General features: G+C 38.4%; 1 long non-coding RNA gene across 1 annotated transcript; it reads right to left on the bottom strand.

Annotated features, from left to right (window-relative positions):
- Nucleotides 1-1,764: 1,764 nt before the first annotated feature.
- Nucleotides 1,765-4,472, bottom strand: LOC118481233. Its single transcript, XR_004864970.1, has 3 exons — nt 4,086-4,472; nt 2,339-2,405; nt 1,765-1,804 (listed from the first exon to the last, which is right to left on the bottom strand). It is a non-coding gene; the product is annotated as an uncharacterized LOC118481233 (long non-coding RNA).
- Nucleotides 4,473-14,164: the final 9,692 nt, after the last annotated feature.

Below are 14,164 nucleotides of genomic sequence, written 5' to 3'. Positions count from 1 at the left end.
ATCTCCATAGATGTCGAATAGAATGTATTGAGGGAGTTGTAGCATGGCTCATGCCATACTATCCCTTTGGATAACACAAATGTCAATATGAAGGAATTTATTATATCCATTTCCAATAAATAAGATAAGGTGTCGTAGACACCAAAGAACCAACTCATGTACAAGAATTCTAGAATGTTGAGGAAAGATCCTCCATGAGTGGTTAACGAGTTTTATTTGTTTCGATGACTAGTCTCGAACAACTCGTGTTGTAGATTGAATATTAGGTGTGAACAATACGTATCGTCTTCCTGTATTCTATTGTAGGGTGTTATAGTAACCATCTCGGTTTGTGGTCTACTGGATAGAAATTTGAACAACTTAGGAATTTTGAATGGATAGTGATCACTAGCTTCGCCCGCAGAGTCCCCCAGAATTTCCATGCACTACAAGTTGTTATTACGTGGGCCCCCATAATAATAAATTGCCTTGCATGGTCACCCTAGCATTCTCTCGTTCAAAGCAGACGATCAGTCAGAGAGAGGACACTATTGTCTATGTTAAACACAGAAGGGAACTTCATGATAGTTCATGTGTCAACGTCCGTTGTCATTACTCGCAGAATGGCACGGCATTAGATGAAATAAAAATTAAGAGAATTCGTAAAAATAACAACTAGAGGGGCACCTTTAAGAAGAGTACTTCATCTTCCTTGTCTGGACAAGAGTGTCATCAATCATGATTTGGATGAGCCACAGGGACCTCGTCCCCCCTAATGGAGTTGTTGTCCAAGGCTACCACCTCTGCCTCATCGTCACTACTGAAGTCAGGCATCTTAGCATCTGCGAGAAAGCAACCATCTTCCACGGGATCAATGCTTTATGGTCTCAATTAGGAACCACGTTCGTCATGAGCTCCGCAATAGACGTGAGGTCGATATTCTCATGGAAGATGTATTGTATAAAATATGTCATGTTTGAAAATAGAGTATCATATCTTGTTTAAAAGATGCTGTGTCTTAACCATGTTATGTGTGTCAAGGATGACAATGGAATTCGGAGTTGAAGGCATTTTGTTCTTGCCAAATATTTTATACAACACATATATGAATAATGTATGTATATAATCATGTAAAATCCTATCAATCAAGGATTTCTATCTTGTATAAGCTAAACTTGTAAATTGTTTATAATGCGTAAACTGATAGTGTAATGTATTGCAGGCACATAGTCTGTTAATGTAATGTGTCTATTTCTCATAGACTTCACCCATGGAAATGTCCTCGCTTGATTTATGTGAAGTGAATTTTTGTTGTAGTGGACCTTGAAAAATGTTTATGCAATGAAAACCTTTTGACCTGTCCAATTTTATTTATAATCTGTTCAACATGAACAAGAGGTTTTCGTGAGAGGTCCCTAGTGATTGTAGACTTAGACTCGAGAAAGAATCCTGGTTCACTACAATCGATGCTCTGATACCAATCTGTCACACCCGCTCGTAGCGGAAGCGCGAGGTGTGATCTGATCAGTTCTCATTGCATAACAATATAAGTGAACATACTAAATGAATAAAAACAAGCTCCAATGCCATTGTCATAATCGTTTCAAAAGAACGCAAATAAGTTAAATGTATTGGTTACAAACCATCAAATGAAAATAAGTTGTCATTGTTTTATACTTCGAAATGTAAGTCTTAAAATGTCAAGGCTTTGACCACTATATCACCGCAAAGAGGCGGTATATAACGGGCAAACCCTTTAAATGGTGGCATGGAGTCTTGATACTTGCTTTCCTTGACTGAAATGTCTGCATGGTCCACTAATTCCCTGAAATACATGTTAAGTTTGAAAACATCAACAAAAGTTGGCGAGTTCATGCAGTTTAGTTGGATGAGATGTATCTGTAAAATGTGAGTTGTATAAAATGTATCCATAAAATGTGAGTTGTATAAAATGTATCCATAAAATGTGAGTTGTATAAAATGTATCTGTATGTAATGATGTAGTATGTAAAGCGTCAATGAAATCGTTGATCATTAATGTTTCGCGAGGACATTAATATGTGTGACGAATAAGGAAGCAATCCAACCCTAGACGATTTTATGCCGATTCCTATCGACTGGGACACAAAAGCACTCTTCCGTATGGGTCCATGACCAAGAGTGGGGCTCGCCAAAACCCATTAGATCTAACCACTTGTACCTAGGTCCAAACTGGATTAATGGTGCTTAGATGTATAACCCTAATTCGCACATGATCTAAGGTGTTTCATTCCCTAACTTTAACATACGTTGAACATGTATTTTCCCCGATAGTTGTAAAGTTGTAAAACATTTAAATGAATAGGGGACATGAACTCACAGAATTGCGTCCGTGAATGGTAAGTAACTGTGATCTGACGTACGGTCGTCCTGAATAGTATCACCACCTACAAACGTTCTATATTTGTTAGACACTTCGGTCTTATAATGACTTGAGTACAAGTCTTTTATCTTGAATATGTGTTAAGAATTGTATGTCTTTGTTATTCATTGAACTGTGTCTTAGATGTATTAATTGATAACTTTTACCAATTTATATGTCATTGGGCTTAGCCCAAGAATTCATGTTATTGGGCCAAAATAGTGTTGGGCTTCAATAGTGTTGGGCCTAAATAGTGTTGGGCCTCAATAGTGTTGGGCCTAAATAGTGTTGGGCCTAAATAGTGTTGGGCCTCAATAGTGTTGGGCCCAAATGTTATTGGGCTTTATGTTATTGGGCCTTGGCCCATATGTTGGGTATTGGGCTTAGCCCATAAGTTTTGGTATTGGGCTTAGCCCATGTATTTATGTTAAGCCCATTTAGGATGATAAGCCCATTTGTAAAAATAGCCCATTTGTTATAAAATAAGCCCATTTGTTAAAAATAAGCCCATTCGTAAAATAGCCCATTTGTTATAAGAGAAGCCCATTTGTTAAAAATATATTCTTTCATTTTTATAAAAATTACTAAGTATAGGTTTTTTTTTTTTAGTTAAAAGAATACACAATAGTTTTTATAAGTTTCAAAACATTCGGATATTGTTTTCGGTGATGTGTATGTATTCGTGTCGAAAGATCGCCTAAACGTCGTAGTAACTTCCTCGGAATGGCGATATGTTCATAGATTCGCCCGTCGTCCGTTTTGACCATAAGTTGTGTTCGAAAGCTCGGAATGTCCGTAAGGTGTTTATAAGATGTATTTAAATGTAGTCTTGTAAGACTTTAGTCGAAATGTACATTGTGTTCATTTGTATCATTGTATTCAAGTTCCTAGTTATCATAAATATAACTAATACAAACAAATGACACATAGCACATAAGTTGTTAAGTTAACTAAATATATATTTTCTCAAAAATATATATTTATATCAAACTTTGCTTTTATAAAAACTATTCTTTAAAATCTTTTTAATCTAATAAATATTTTGTCAAAAATAATAGTTTTTGTAACTTATGATTTTTAAGAAAAACTTGGCCATATTTTATTAGAAATATGGACTTTGCCATGTTTAATAAAAACACATCTTTTTCTTATAAAATCACCACTAATCTTCTCATATTTTTCTTAATAAAAACATATGAGATTTATAACATAACTTATCAAGATGAACTCATAATCATGTAGGGTTTTGGTATGATCTTTACATATGTTTACTAGTCCAAAAATCATATTTTACTTCTAGTTTTAACAAGCTTTTCATAAAAACCCATCTTGTATGTTTTCCTTTTATAACTTGTAAAAGCATTATTTTTAGTTAACAACCTTACATACTTTAACAAAATCAAAGATCATGATCCTCCATCTAAACATTTATGTTTAACAAAAACTCTTAAACATTTTCATGTACACTTGTTAGATTATGTTTTTAAACATCATCTAACAAGTTATTTTTATGCTAATCATCAAAACTAGATCAAATATGCAAGTAATCATCTTTAACTCACAACATAAACACACTTTTATATCATGATTATTATTTTGCTTCTTTATATTTTCATCTTGTTTTGTATTGTTGTTTTAGTTATAAGTTGTTCTTTAACAATAAATACATAAACAAGTATGAAAATAAAGGATTTAGAAGTCTCACTTCTAGCTCTTGGCTAGGGATGATCTAGGTGAAAATAAGAAGCAAAGAAGATGAAGATTTGATGGTTGAAAGCTCTTAGATGAATGGAAATGCTTGCTTCAACTTGTGGTTGTCTTAGATCCTCCTAAGTTCCATGAAAATGCATCTTGATCATCATGAAAGTGGCTTGAAAATGAAGATGGGGGAGGGGTGTTCTTGACCGAAAATGGGGTGTTGTTGGGAGCTTTTGGTGTTGTGAAGATAGGAGGTGAAATGCATGAATGAAAGGGTTAGAAAAAGAAGGTAACTAGTTGCTACAATGATCACATTTCACCACTTGTATCAAGTTGCAACATGAAGTAAATATCTAGATATTATTGGTAACAAGTTGAAAGAAAAGTGGGGCCCACAAGGGGTGTTGCAACCGTGAATGGGGGGGGGGTTCCCTTTGCTTTTCCTTCTTGAATTACTTAGTAAAAATGCTAGAGTTCTTAGTTAGATGTTTTAGGTAGTTTATAAGTATAAGTGTTTAAGTGTTTAAAGGGTGTTAAATGATCATTACTAGACCAAAATGATCCGATTAACACTAGATGACCATAAAAAAAAAAGATTTGATATCGTTCGGACATTTGTTTCGAATTGTTTCGGTTAGATGTTATTTGAACGCTAAGTTGCGAAACATGTGTGAATTGATGTAGTTATTGGCTCGGATATTACCCGAATGTATCCTCACATGAATTATATGTCAAATAATATTTTTACATGTCGTAAAAATATTAGAAAGCTGATTTCAGCAGAATTTCTGCGGAAAAATGTTGAAATCATCGCTTTTAGTGCTTTTCGGGCAATTTTTAGTGTTATCGGACTTCGGAAAGGATTTAAATCAAACCCTTGTATTCCTAGTTAGGGTTTAATATATATAAGATGTTGGACTTTCGTCTAAGTCCTAAAGATGTCGTTTAGATGATTTTCTGCGGATTCTGCTTTTTCGTCAGAATACTAGTTTATTAGGTGCTTTTCTAGTAGTTTCGATGCATTGTTTAAACTGTTCCAAATGTACTTAATAAAAATGAGTCATATGCATCCTAAGTAAGTATTCCTTGAGTATTCTATGTGTATGTCACGAAATAAGCAGTTCGGATGTTCAAAATGAATAAAAAATGTAGCTAAAAATGTAGCTAAAATGAGTATTTTAAGTGTGAAAAGTTACCGTAAAGTGGCAGTTGTCACACTAACAAAAGCTTTAGACACATCCACCTTTGAAAGCTTGATCTCTAGGATTGGCATGCTGAACATGGAATAACAGGCAAAATCCTGTTTTTCTATGAATAAAAGCATTAAAATGTTTTCAGAAAATCAAAAATCCATCCTTAAAAATAGCTAAAAATGAAAATTTTCATTAATCCTTAAAAGTTTGCCATAACCACTGTTTGTGGTTCAAACATCTGTTCTGCTGAATGCTGTCCACTGCTGAAAGTCAAACTCTGTTCTCTCATTTTCATTATTAATCACTGTTGGTAAATCTCAGTGTTTTAATCCACTGATAGTTATAGTCAGCCACTGTTTTCATTCTTACCGTTGTAAACCACTGATATTGTTCCATCAGTGGTTTCCTAACAACTGTCATCCATTATTCATAAGAGGTTGTCACGTGGACAGTACTTAGCCGTCAGATCTTTTGTAACCGCTGCCACGTCAGCATACACTTTTTCCACCTATAAAACCCCGATCAAAACACCAAACAAGGTTTTCACTGTCGAATCGAATTCAAAATTCCCTTCACCAAGCAGTTTCTCCCAAATTCTCTCACAAATCACTCATCTTCTTCATTCGTTCTTAACCATCTTCGATTCATCATGGCTCTTCCATTCAAAACTCCTCAAAATTACTTGTGTATACTTGAAAAGCCAAGTCACACCACCACCTTCAACTCCGTAATTGATGCTCTTTCGTCTTCAAAGTACAAAACTTTGTTGACCTATGATGCTCCGATTTACCTGGAAACCCAACAAGAATTCTGGAAAAATGCTAAACTTGAAACTAAGGACAAAAAGCACTTAGCCATTACTTCATCAATAAAGGGTATTTTAGTCTCCATCACACCTCAAACCATTTCGGAGGTTTTTGAACTCGATGATCTTACAGGTAAAAACTCTTTCCCAAAAACAGAGTATCAAACTGATTTCATTGAGAGAGGGCATGAAGAAGAAATGAAAAAAGATACTTTACAAAAGGGCAGTTTTCCACCTGCCACAAGGTTTTTATTTAATATCCTCCTAATGTGTGTGTCAAACAAAACCACTGCTTTCAATGAAATTCCATTGAAGATCCAATACCTGGGCTATGCTATACTAAATAAAGAAAGTTTTAACTATTCCCAGGAGATCTTCAATAATCTTGTCAAAAATGTTAATAAAAAATCATTTTTATTATTTCAAAGGTTTTTAAGTTTTTACTTTCAAAAGAAATTTTCAAAGGATAATGCTCATGTGCTTATTCAAGGAAATCCTTTTCAAATGAACAGCCTAACTTCTGAAACATTTACAAGGCTGTCAAAACCTTCCAAAACACAAACAGAGGTGCCTGAGTAGAATTTAGCAGCAACCACTGCTCCTCAGGCATCTGCTGTTGAGCCCACTGCTCAAGGTGATCACAGCAGCACAACCACTACTGTGAAACCCAGAACTAAAATCACCAAAAGACCCAAAAAGAAAAATATCCAAAAGCCCCCGAAACCCATCAAAAAGGTAACTCTGGAAGATGAGGTCCCAGAGGTTATACCTGTGACAACACAAAAGTCACCAATAACCACTGCTGCTACTTCCTCACAGCAGTTGGAAGAAAGACCTCAACCTGAGCCTAAAACTCCTCCTGCATCTTCTCAAAAAGATTAGGTTGTATCCACAGGGACACCACGTTATGATGCTCTGGAATCACTTGATTCCATCATCCACAGCCCACCTCCCGGGGCAAATTCTCTTTCTACCCCTATCCTCACTGCACAACTTCCACCATCCATGATACCTTTATTGGATGCACTTGATATTGCCCAGACACAAATCGTTCTTCTCAATCACCTATCAATGAGAATATGCCACAACAATTGACTGAGTCTGGTGTCTCTATCTCTGCTAACCCACCAATAGCTGAGGAGGTTACACTGCAGGAATTACAAGTAATTCCTGTCAGTAGTTCAAGTGGAGCAACTACTACAAGTGTTAAACCCACTGGTTTACACTTGGACAGTAGTTTCATAAGTGAGACTCCCTTGAAGGCAATTTCTTCTTTGGGAACCATAGTGTCCAGTGGTGTGCTTCCTTTATACACTGGTACACTAAAAATGGTAACCTCCGCTGAAGGAAGAAGTCCCCAGTACCAAGAAAAAGGGGCATCAGTGGATGATTTCTGGGAAACTTTCCCTAAGTCAACCACTGATACAACCACCACTGGTGGGAAATCAAATGATCCCATTAACTTGGGTGATGGTTTAAAATACAAAGAATTGACGGAGAGGGTTCATAAACTGGACACATCTGTTGCAGACATCAAGTCTATGCTGCAACAACTGTTACAAACTCAAAAGGCTACACCCACTGCTGCAACATCTGAAACTTCTGCTCCATCCTCTGCTGAGCTCTGGAAGCTATTTCAACCTATGCTTCATCAACAAAGACAATATGCTAATCAACAACATGAAGTTCAAATTCAAAAGATCAGAAATTTGATGGAAGCTAGGTTCAAGGACACACAAGCAGATATCAAGGCAATTAAGGCCCATTTACTACAAACCACTGGCACTGCTCCTCCTTCAATCATCTTTGTTGATAATCCTCCTGATGATGCCAAAAAGGGGGAGAAAAAGAAAAAGGGATATGAAGATGGTCTATACATTGAACCAGATCCAAGATCTAAACTGGTTGTGGAAATCCCAAGGCCAGATGGTTCCAAAAAGGTTGATGAGACTCAAAATGCCTTTGCTGATCTAAAAGCAAACATGAAAGAGTCAATGGAAATAAAAGGGATTAAAAGGTTTGAGTAGGAGAAGAAAGTTTTGATGGAAAAGGAAGAGCAGGGTACTTCTGAACCCAAGGAAGAGCAGGGTAAACCTAAAAGAAGACAGCCTACTAGAAAAGTAAGGCAACCCAAATCCACACCTTCCAGAATCACAAAACATACTCCTCAAACCCCTAAAAGTTCCTCTTATCAAACCTCCAAACCAACAGATGTTGAGACACCTATTGTATCAACAGCTGTTGGTACTTTAGTGGTTTCAACAGATGTTACCCCAACAACTGTCATCAATACTACATCAACTCACATTCAATCCACTGGCCCACCAAAAATAACCTCACCACCACCAACACCACCTGCCAAAAAGCAGAAGACAACAGTTGACACATCAACTGTTGTAGTGACAACAGTGGTTGAAACACTAGTTGTTACAACAACTGTTAGTCAGACACTTACCACTTCAATCACCACCACTCAACCAACAAACACTCCATCAACTTCTCCAAAGCCAAAAAGGAGAAGGGTAACCAACATTGTACTGGAAGATGATACTTCCCCAACTCCAACATCTACACAACCACTGTCCCTTGTCACCATTCCAAACCCTGTTCCATTATCATCAGCTCAAGTTCTAAACTCAAACACTGCTATTGTTCCTATGGGATTACAATACCCATTGGATCTTCCAGCAGTCAAAGAAGAGATAAAGTCTTTTTTACTCTGCAGATGACCCTGCAAAAAGGAAACTTCCTTCTATTCAAGGTTATCCTTTCCCAAGAAACATTGAAGAGTATCTCAAAATAAAAGCTTAACAAGTAGAAGATATATCTAAAAGGGATACAGAGGGAAAGTCTGATAAAGAGATTCAGAGAAATCTGCAATACCTGCTCACCAAGGTCAGAACTTTAGAACAGTTCTCAAAAGACCTTTGTCAAAAACTGTCTGAAAGAGATGATGAAAGTATGAGGAAAGACTATCTTGAATATATCATGGCTTACAAGAAGTACAGGGCAGAAAAGCACCAGTACAAGGAATGGACCATCAGTGAGTTAGAAAAAGGAAACAGCCAGAATTCAAGAAATGATCAAAAACAAGGTAAAGCAGACTCCTCCAGTATGAGCCAAGTACAAGAAGAATGTAACAGAAAGGACCCTACAGTTGAAAAGAATGAAAGAAGAACTGATAATAGCTGATTATGGGTCAAGGAACCAGGTCACAAGGTGGTCAGAGGATAAGTTTTAGCCACTTACAAAAAGTTGGAAGAGTTGAGGAAAAGAGATCCCACTGCTCCTCACAAGGGAACAGATGGCTGTCCGATCGGATAGCCACCCGATCGGATGGCCACTCGATCAACCCACCATCCGATCCGCTGCACACCGCCCTAGTCTCTCTCCCACACTATAAATAGGCCTGTCACATCAGTCCTTCACTGATGCGACAGCCTCACTCGACCCAGACGCATGCACACCACATTTCTTCGATTTCTCGACGATTCCGGTACGTTTTACACTAGAATCTTGTACTTTCTTGATCTACACATCATTCTCTACGTGATTTTCCTTTGAAATCACACTTTTCACCGTGGAATCTCTTAGATCTGAGTTCTTGAGGATGATGTCATCATGGTGGTTTGTACAAACTACAATATGATGTCATTCCTGGTAAGATCTAGCTCAGATATGAGGAATTCCATGTGTTTTTCACCGAATCTAAGCTAGATCTAATATTTTTCATAATAAAACTTGAAGATTATCTTCATCTTTTCTTCAACTTTTCACTTTAAACGGTGGAATCCGGGTCTAAAAGGACTGTAGACTTGATGAATGGTCTGGTGTTGATTGGGAAACGGATTGTTGCCGGAGAAGATGGTCGGAATACGGATCCCGACATAAACTCGTTATGAACAGACGACTGATTGGGCAGGGGTGATTCCCATCCGATCAGAACGGCTGTATGTTGATGAGTTTACCGCTGTCTCGATACATACCGTGCCGTCATCATTAAACCAGAAACTTAGAAACTTTACAAAGTTATAAACGGGACAAAGACCACTCAATCGAGCGCCCATCCGATCGGATAGCCATCCGATCGAACAGCCACTCGATCAGGTGACACTTGTCTCATAACCTTTCAACACTTAGAAACTTTTTCAGAAAACTTGAAACTTTGGAACCCTTGATCGAATGGCGACCCGATCGGATAGCCATCCGATCGAACGACCATCTGATCACAGCAACCAAGACCCTTAACAACATTTGACACATGGATCAAGTGGCAATCCAATCGGATAGCCATCCGATCGGACAGCTACCCGTCCCACTCACACATTAGTCTCCCGATCGAGTGGCAATCCGATCGGACAACCATCCGTTCCCTCACACATTGTCACCCCTATCGACTGGCAACCCGATCGGATGGCCATCCGATCGGACGGCCATCTAATCCAGTGACTGATTCCGACACTTTGTACAATCTCGTTATTCTGCCCGACTCTTATCTGTTGTAATCTAATCAGGCTAATTCTAAAAGAGCTCCCTTTGATCCAATAATGGTCTTAACCGTTAAGTAATCACTGTGAGTATACTCGATCCCTTTTTTGTTTTAAACTTTGGGATGTAACATGTATTCTATAAACTACGAGACTTGACACTTTTGAATCTAAACTCTATCCTATGTGTACATGAAACTTGTGATTCTTGATTCTTGATTCTTCGTGCTATGTGACGTTTAATCCAGAAGTGTGTAGTTCCGCCTTAACAATAGTAGCGCTATAGGATTCTAGTTTACCTTGAGTCTTGGGTAAACGCTAAAGCATCGGGATACTTGGGCTATCACTGGTTGGACTGCGACGCTAGCACGACTGAAACTATTTTTATTACTTACATTGTGGATATGAGTTGTTTTGATCTACTAATCTATATACTCAAACTTGTATACTCGCCGGTACATTTTGTACTGACTCTATTTTAATACATGTTGCAGGCTGACAGGATGCTAGGATTGTCGAAACAAGCTAGGATGTTGCTTAGAAACACATCATAGTCTAATCTAGAATCATTTGAAACAATTTGAACAATATTTGTTATGTTTTGTTCTTGATAGTTGATGTTGATGTTTGATCTAGAAAATTATTGCATGAAATCAATCTAATTACTATTGAAATATCTAGTGTTATGGAATCTCATGAGCAATCTGAACGCTTAGTGCTCGCACCCCGATGTTTCCGCCATCGGTTGGGGTGTGACAGATTGGTATTAGAGCCACAACTATAGGGAATTAGGATAAGTAGGAATACTTGCCCTAGTCTATAGTTCTAGGAATCTTGACTCTTATTTGTTGTTTAAGACTTATGTATTCTGCCGTATCTGCTTCCTAGCAGCACAGTTTCTCTGCTAAACATTACATGCCTTTCCTAAGGATGATACAATATACACTCAATACTCTGAAAACACTGTCAATCAGTGTTTGCATTTTGCACGAGGTTTTCCTTCCAGTCAGGAGTGACATCCGAACCTTGATGGGAAATCTCCATATTATTCTAGTAGGTCTTGTCTGCGGATAAGTACCAATGCTATTAGGGTACGATGTTGTCAAGTTAGAGGTGAAACTTAGATCTTGACAACTAGTCCCACTCTTTGATGTTTTATGTCACGCCAAGGTCTCAGAATTTCCATTCAATTGAGTACGTGAAATGACCAAAAGGACGAATATCGAAGGCCTAACAACGATGACGTATTTGTCTAAGTAAGTCAAGACACGTTACCTCAATTCGAAAGGGATTAGAATCACTTTGGTTAGTCACCGTTCCTCTACCCGGAACACTCTATGTTTATGAGCTATCTTTTATGCTATCTCGATTTTCATGTGGTTTTAAACTTAATTCTTCGTTTATTCTTGATTCTTCGTCTAATTTTGAGACTTTTTACAAGATCACACGTATGTCCGCAATCTAAAACATTAACTCTAATCTCAGGATCAAACTAAATTTATGAAGCTTTATTCAATCTATGTGGGAATCATGATGCTATGTAAATCTATTTGATGAATCTATGTGTCGTTGGGTTTGTGAAACACTAAAGGTAACATGGCATAGAATACGAGACAGAAGTGACATGTCTGAAACATGGTGGATACGCCGCTGGTACTTCCTATGTATAAATGTTTCTGGCATGTTACCAACTTCCGTACCAAGTGCCATGCGAAACTTAGTGTTTGCAGACCAGTAATGAGGATGTTGAAATCTAAGCTATGGAAGCTACTCGTGTAAACTATGAGGAAATCAATGTGTAATCTATGCATGTGTTGTTTTGAGTAACAAAATATGAAACGTAGCCTAGCGCCGAAGACGAGGTGGAAGTGGCATGTCCGAAGCGTGGTGGATACGCCGCTGATACTTCCTATATATAAGCGTTTCTGGCATGCTACCGAACCTTCGTATCATGCGCTAAGGGAAGTTCATAGTTTTGTAGGCTCGAGTTAAAGTTGTGGAAGTCTAATTGGCGAAAGTTTGTGGTGAAGCTTAATGTTGTGGTTAACAAAGCATGACACCGACGAAGAGGGGGACGCGGCATGATCGAAGCATGGTGGATATGCCGTTGGTACTTCCTATATATAAGTGCTTCCGTCATGTTGCCGAATTTTCGTATCATGTGCCATGCGGGATTTTGTTGTTTTAGACTATGATGAGGTTGTTAACTCTAAACTATGCGAATCTATTGGGTAATCTATGAGAATTAGTTGGGATAATCTATGTTGTTGAATCTATTTGGTTAATCTAATGTTGTGGCTAGTAAATCATGACACCGACGACGAGGGAGACGTGGCATGATTGAAGCATGGTGGATATGCCGCTGGTACTTCCTATACATAAATGCTTCCGTCATGTTGCCGAACTTTCGTAGCACGTGCCATGTGGGATTGCGTTGACAATAACACTAATATAAGTGAAACTATTGAATCTATTGAATCTATGGAATTTATTGAATCTGTTGAATCTATGGAATCTATTGAATCCATTGAATCTGTGGGAATCTATTGCATCTATTGAAAACTATGTGACTCTATGATGATGAGTGTGTTTTGCGAAACATAACATGACACCGCGTACGAGGCAGAAACAATGTGTCCGAAGCGTGGTGGATACGCCGCTGGTACTTCCTATATATAAGCGTTTCTGACATATTGCCAAACTTCGTACAACGTGCCATGCGAAGGTCGTAGTTTCGTGGTGTTGGATCTATTGAAATCTATCGGGTCAATCTATGTGTGTGTTGTTATGATTGGCAATTGCGACATGTAACATGACACCGAGTACAGGGCAGAAGCGATGTGCCCGAAGCGTGGTGGATATGCCGCTGGTACTTCCTATATATAAGCGCTTCTGACATGTTGCCACACTTCGTACAAACATGCCATGCGAAGGTCGTGGGTTTGCGGTGTCTATGTGAATCTTGTTGAGTCTTTAGTCTATTCGTGTGTGAATCTATATTGTGAGACTTCGTGAATTTACAGTTATACGATCCTCTTGTTGGATCTTTAGGATGTCTTCTCGAAAGCTATCCGACACTCTCAAGAGATCCAGGGAGAAGTCTCAGAAAAAGATGATGTCTTTCATGGCCGACCAGATAGCTCGAGTCGTGCCAAAGATCGTCTCTGAGGTCTAGGGATCAAACACTCCTCCATCCTCTGTGGACTCAAAGGCTGAAAAGCAAAAGCCCACAAAGTTCACCTACAAGCATTTCATCTCTTGCAATCCTAAGCCTTTCACGGGCAGTGATAGGGTGACTGCTATGCTCGAGTGGTTTGACAGCATCGAGGTTACCTTCATTAACAGCGAGTGCCCAGATCACCTAAAGACTAGGAGTGCGACTGGAATGTTTCAAGACAGAGCGTTGGAGTGGTGGTCAAATGAGAGAAACATCCGTTCGAATGAAGAAGCCTATGCTCTTCCATGGGCCGAGGTGCGTGAACTGATGATGCTTGAGTTCTGCCCTCCCCATGAACAACTGAAGCTTGAAGAAGAGTTCTGGCACTTGAAGCAGATTGGTGATGATAATCTGGCTTATACTACCCGTTTTAAGCAGCTCAGT

The sequence above is a fragment of the Helianthus annuus genome, chromosome 1, assembly GCF_002127325.2.
Source record: "Helianthus annuus cultivar XRQ/B chromosome 1, HanXRQr2.0-SUNRISE, whole genome shotgun sequence".
NCBI lineage: Eukaryota > Viridiplantae > Streptophyta > Magnoliopsida > Asterales > Asteraceae > Helianthus > Helianthus annuus.
This window is presented reverse-complemented; position numbering and strand designations above follow the sequence as displayed.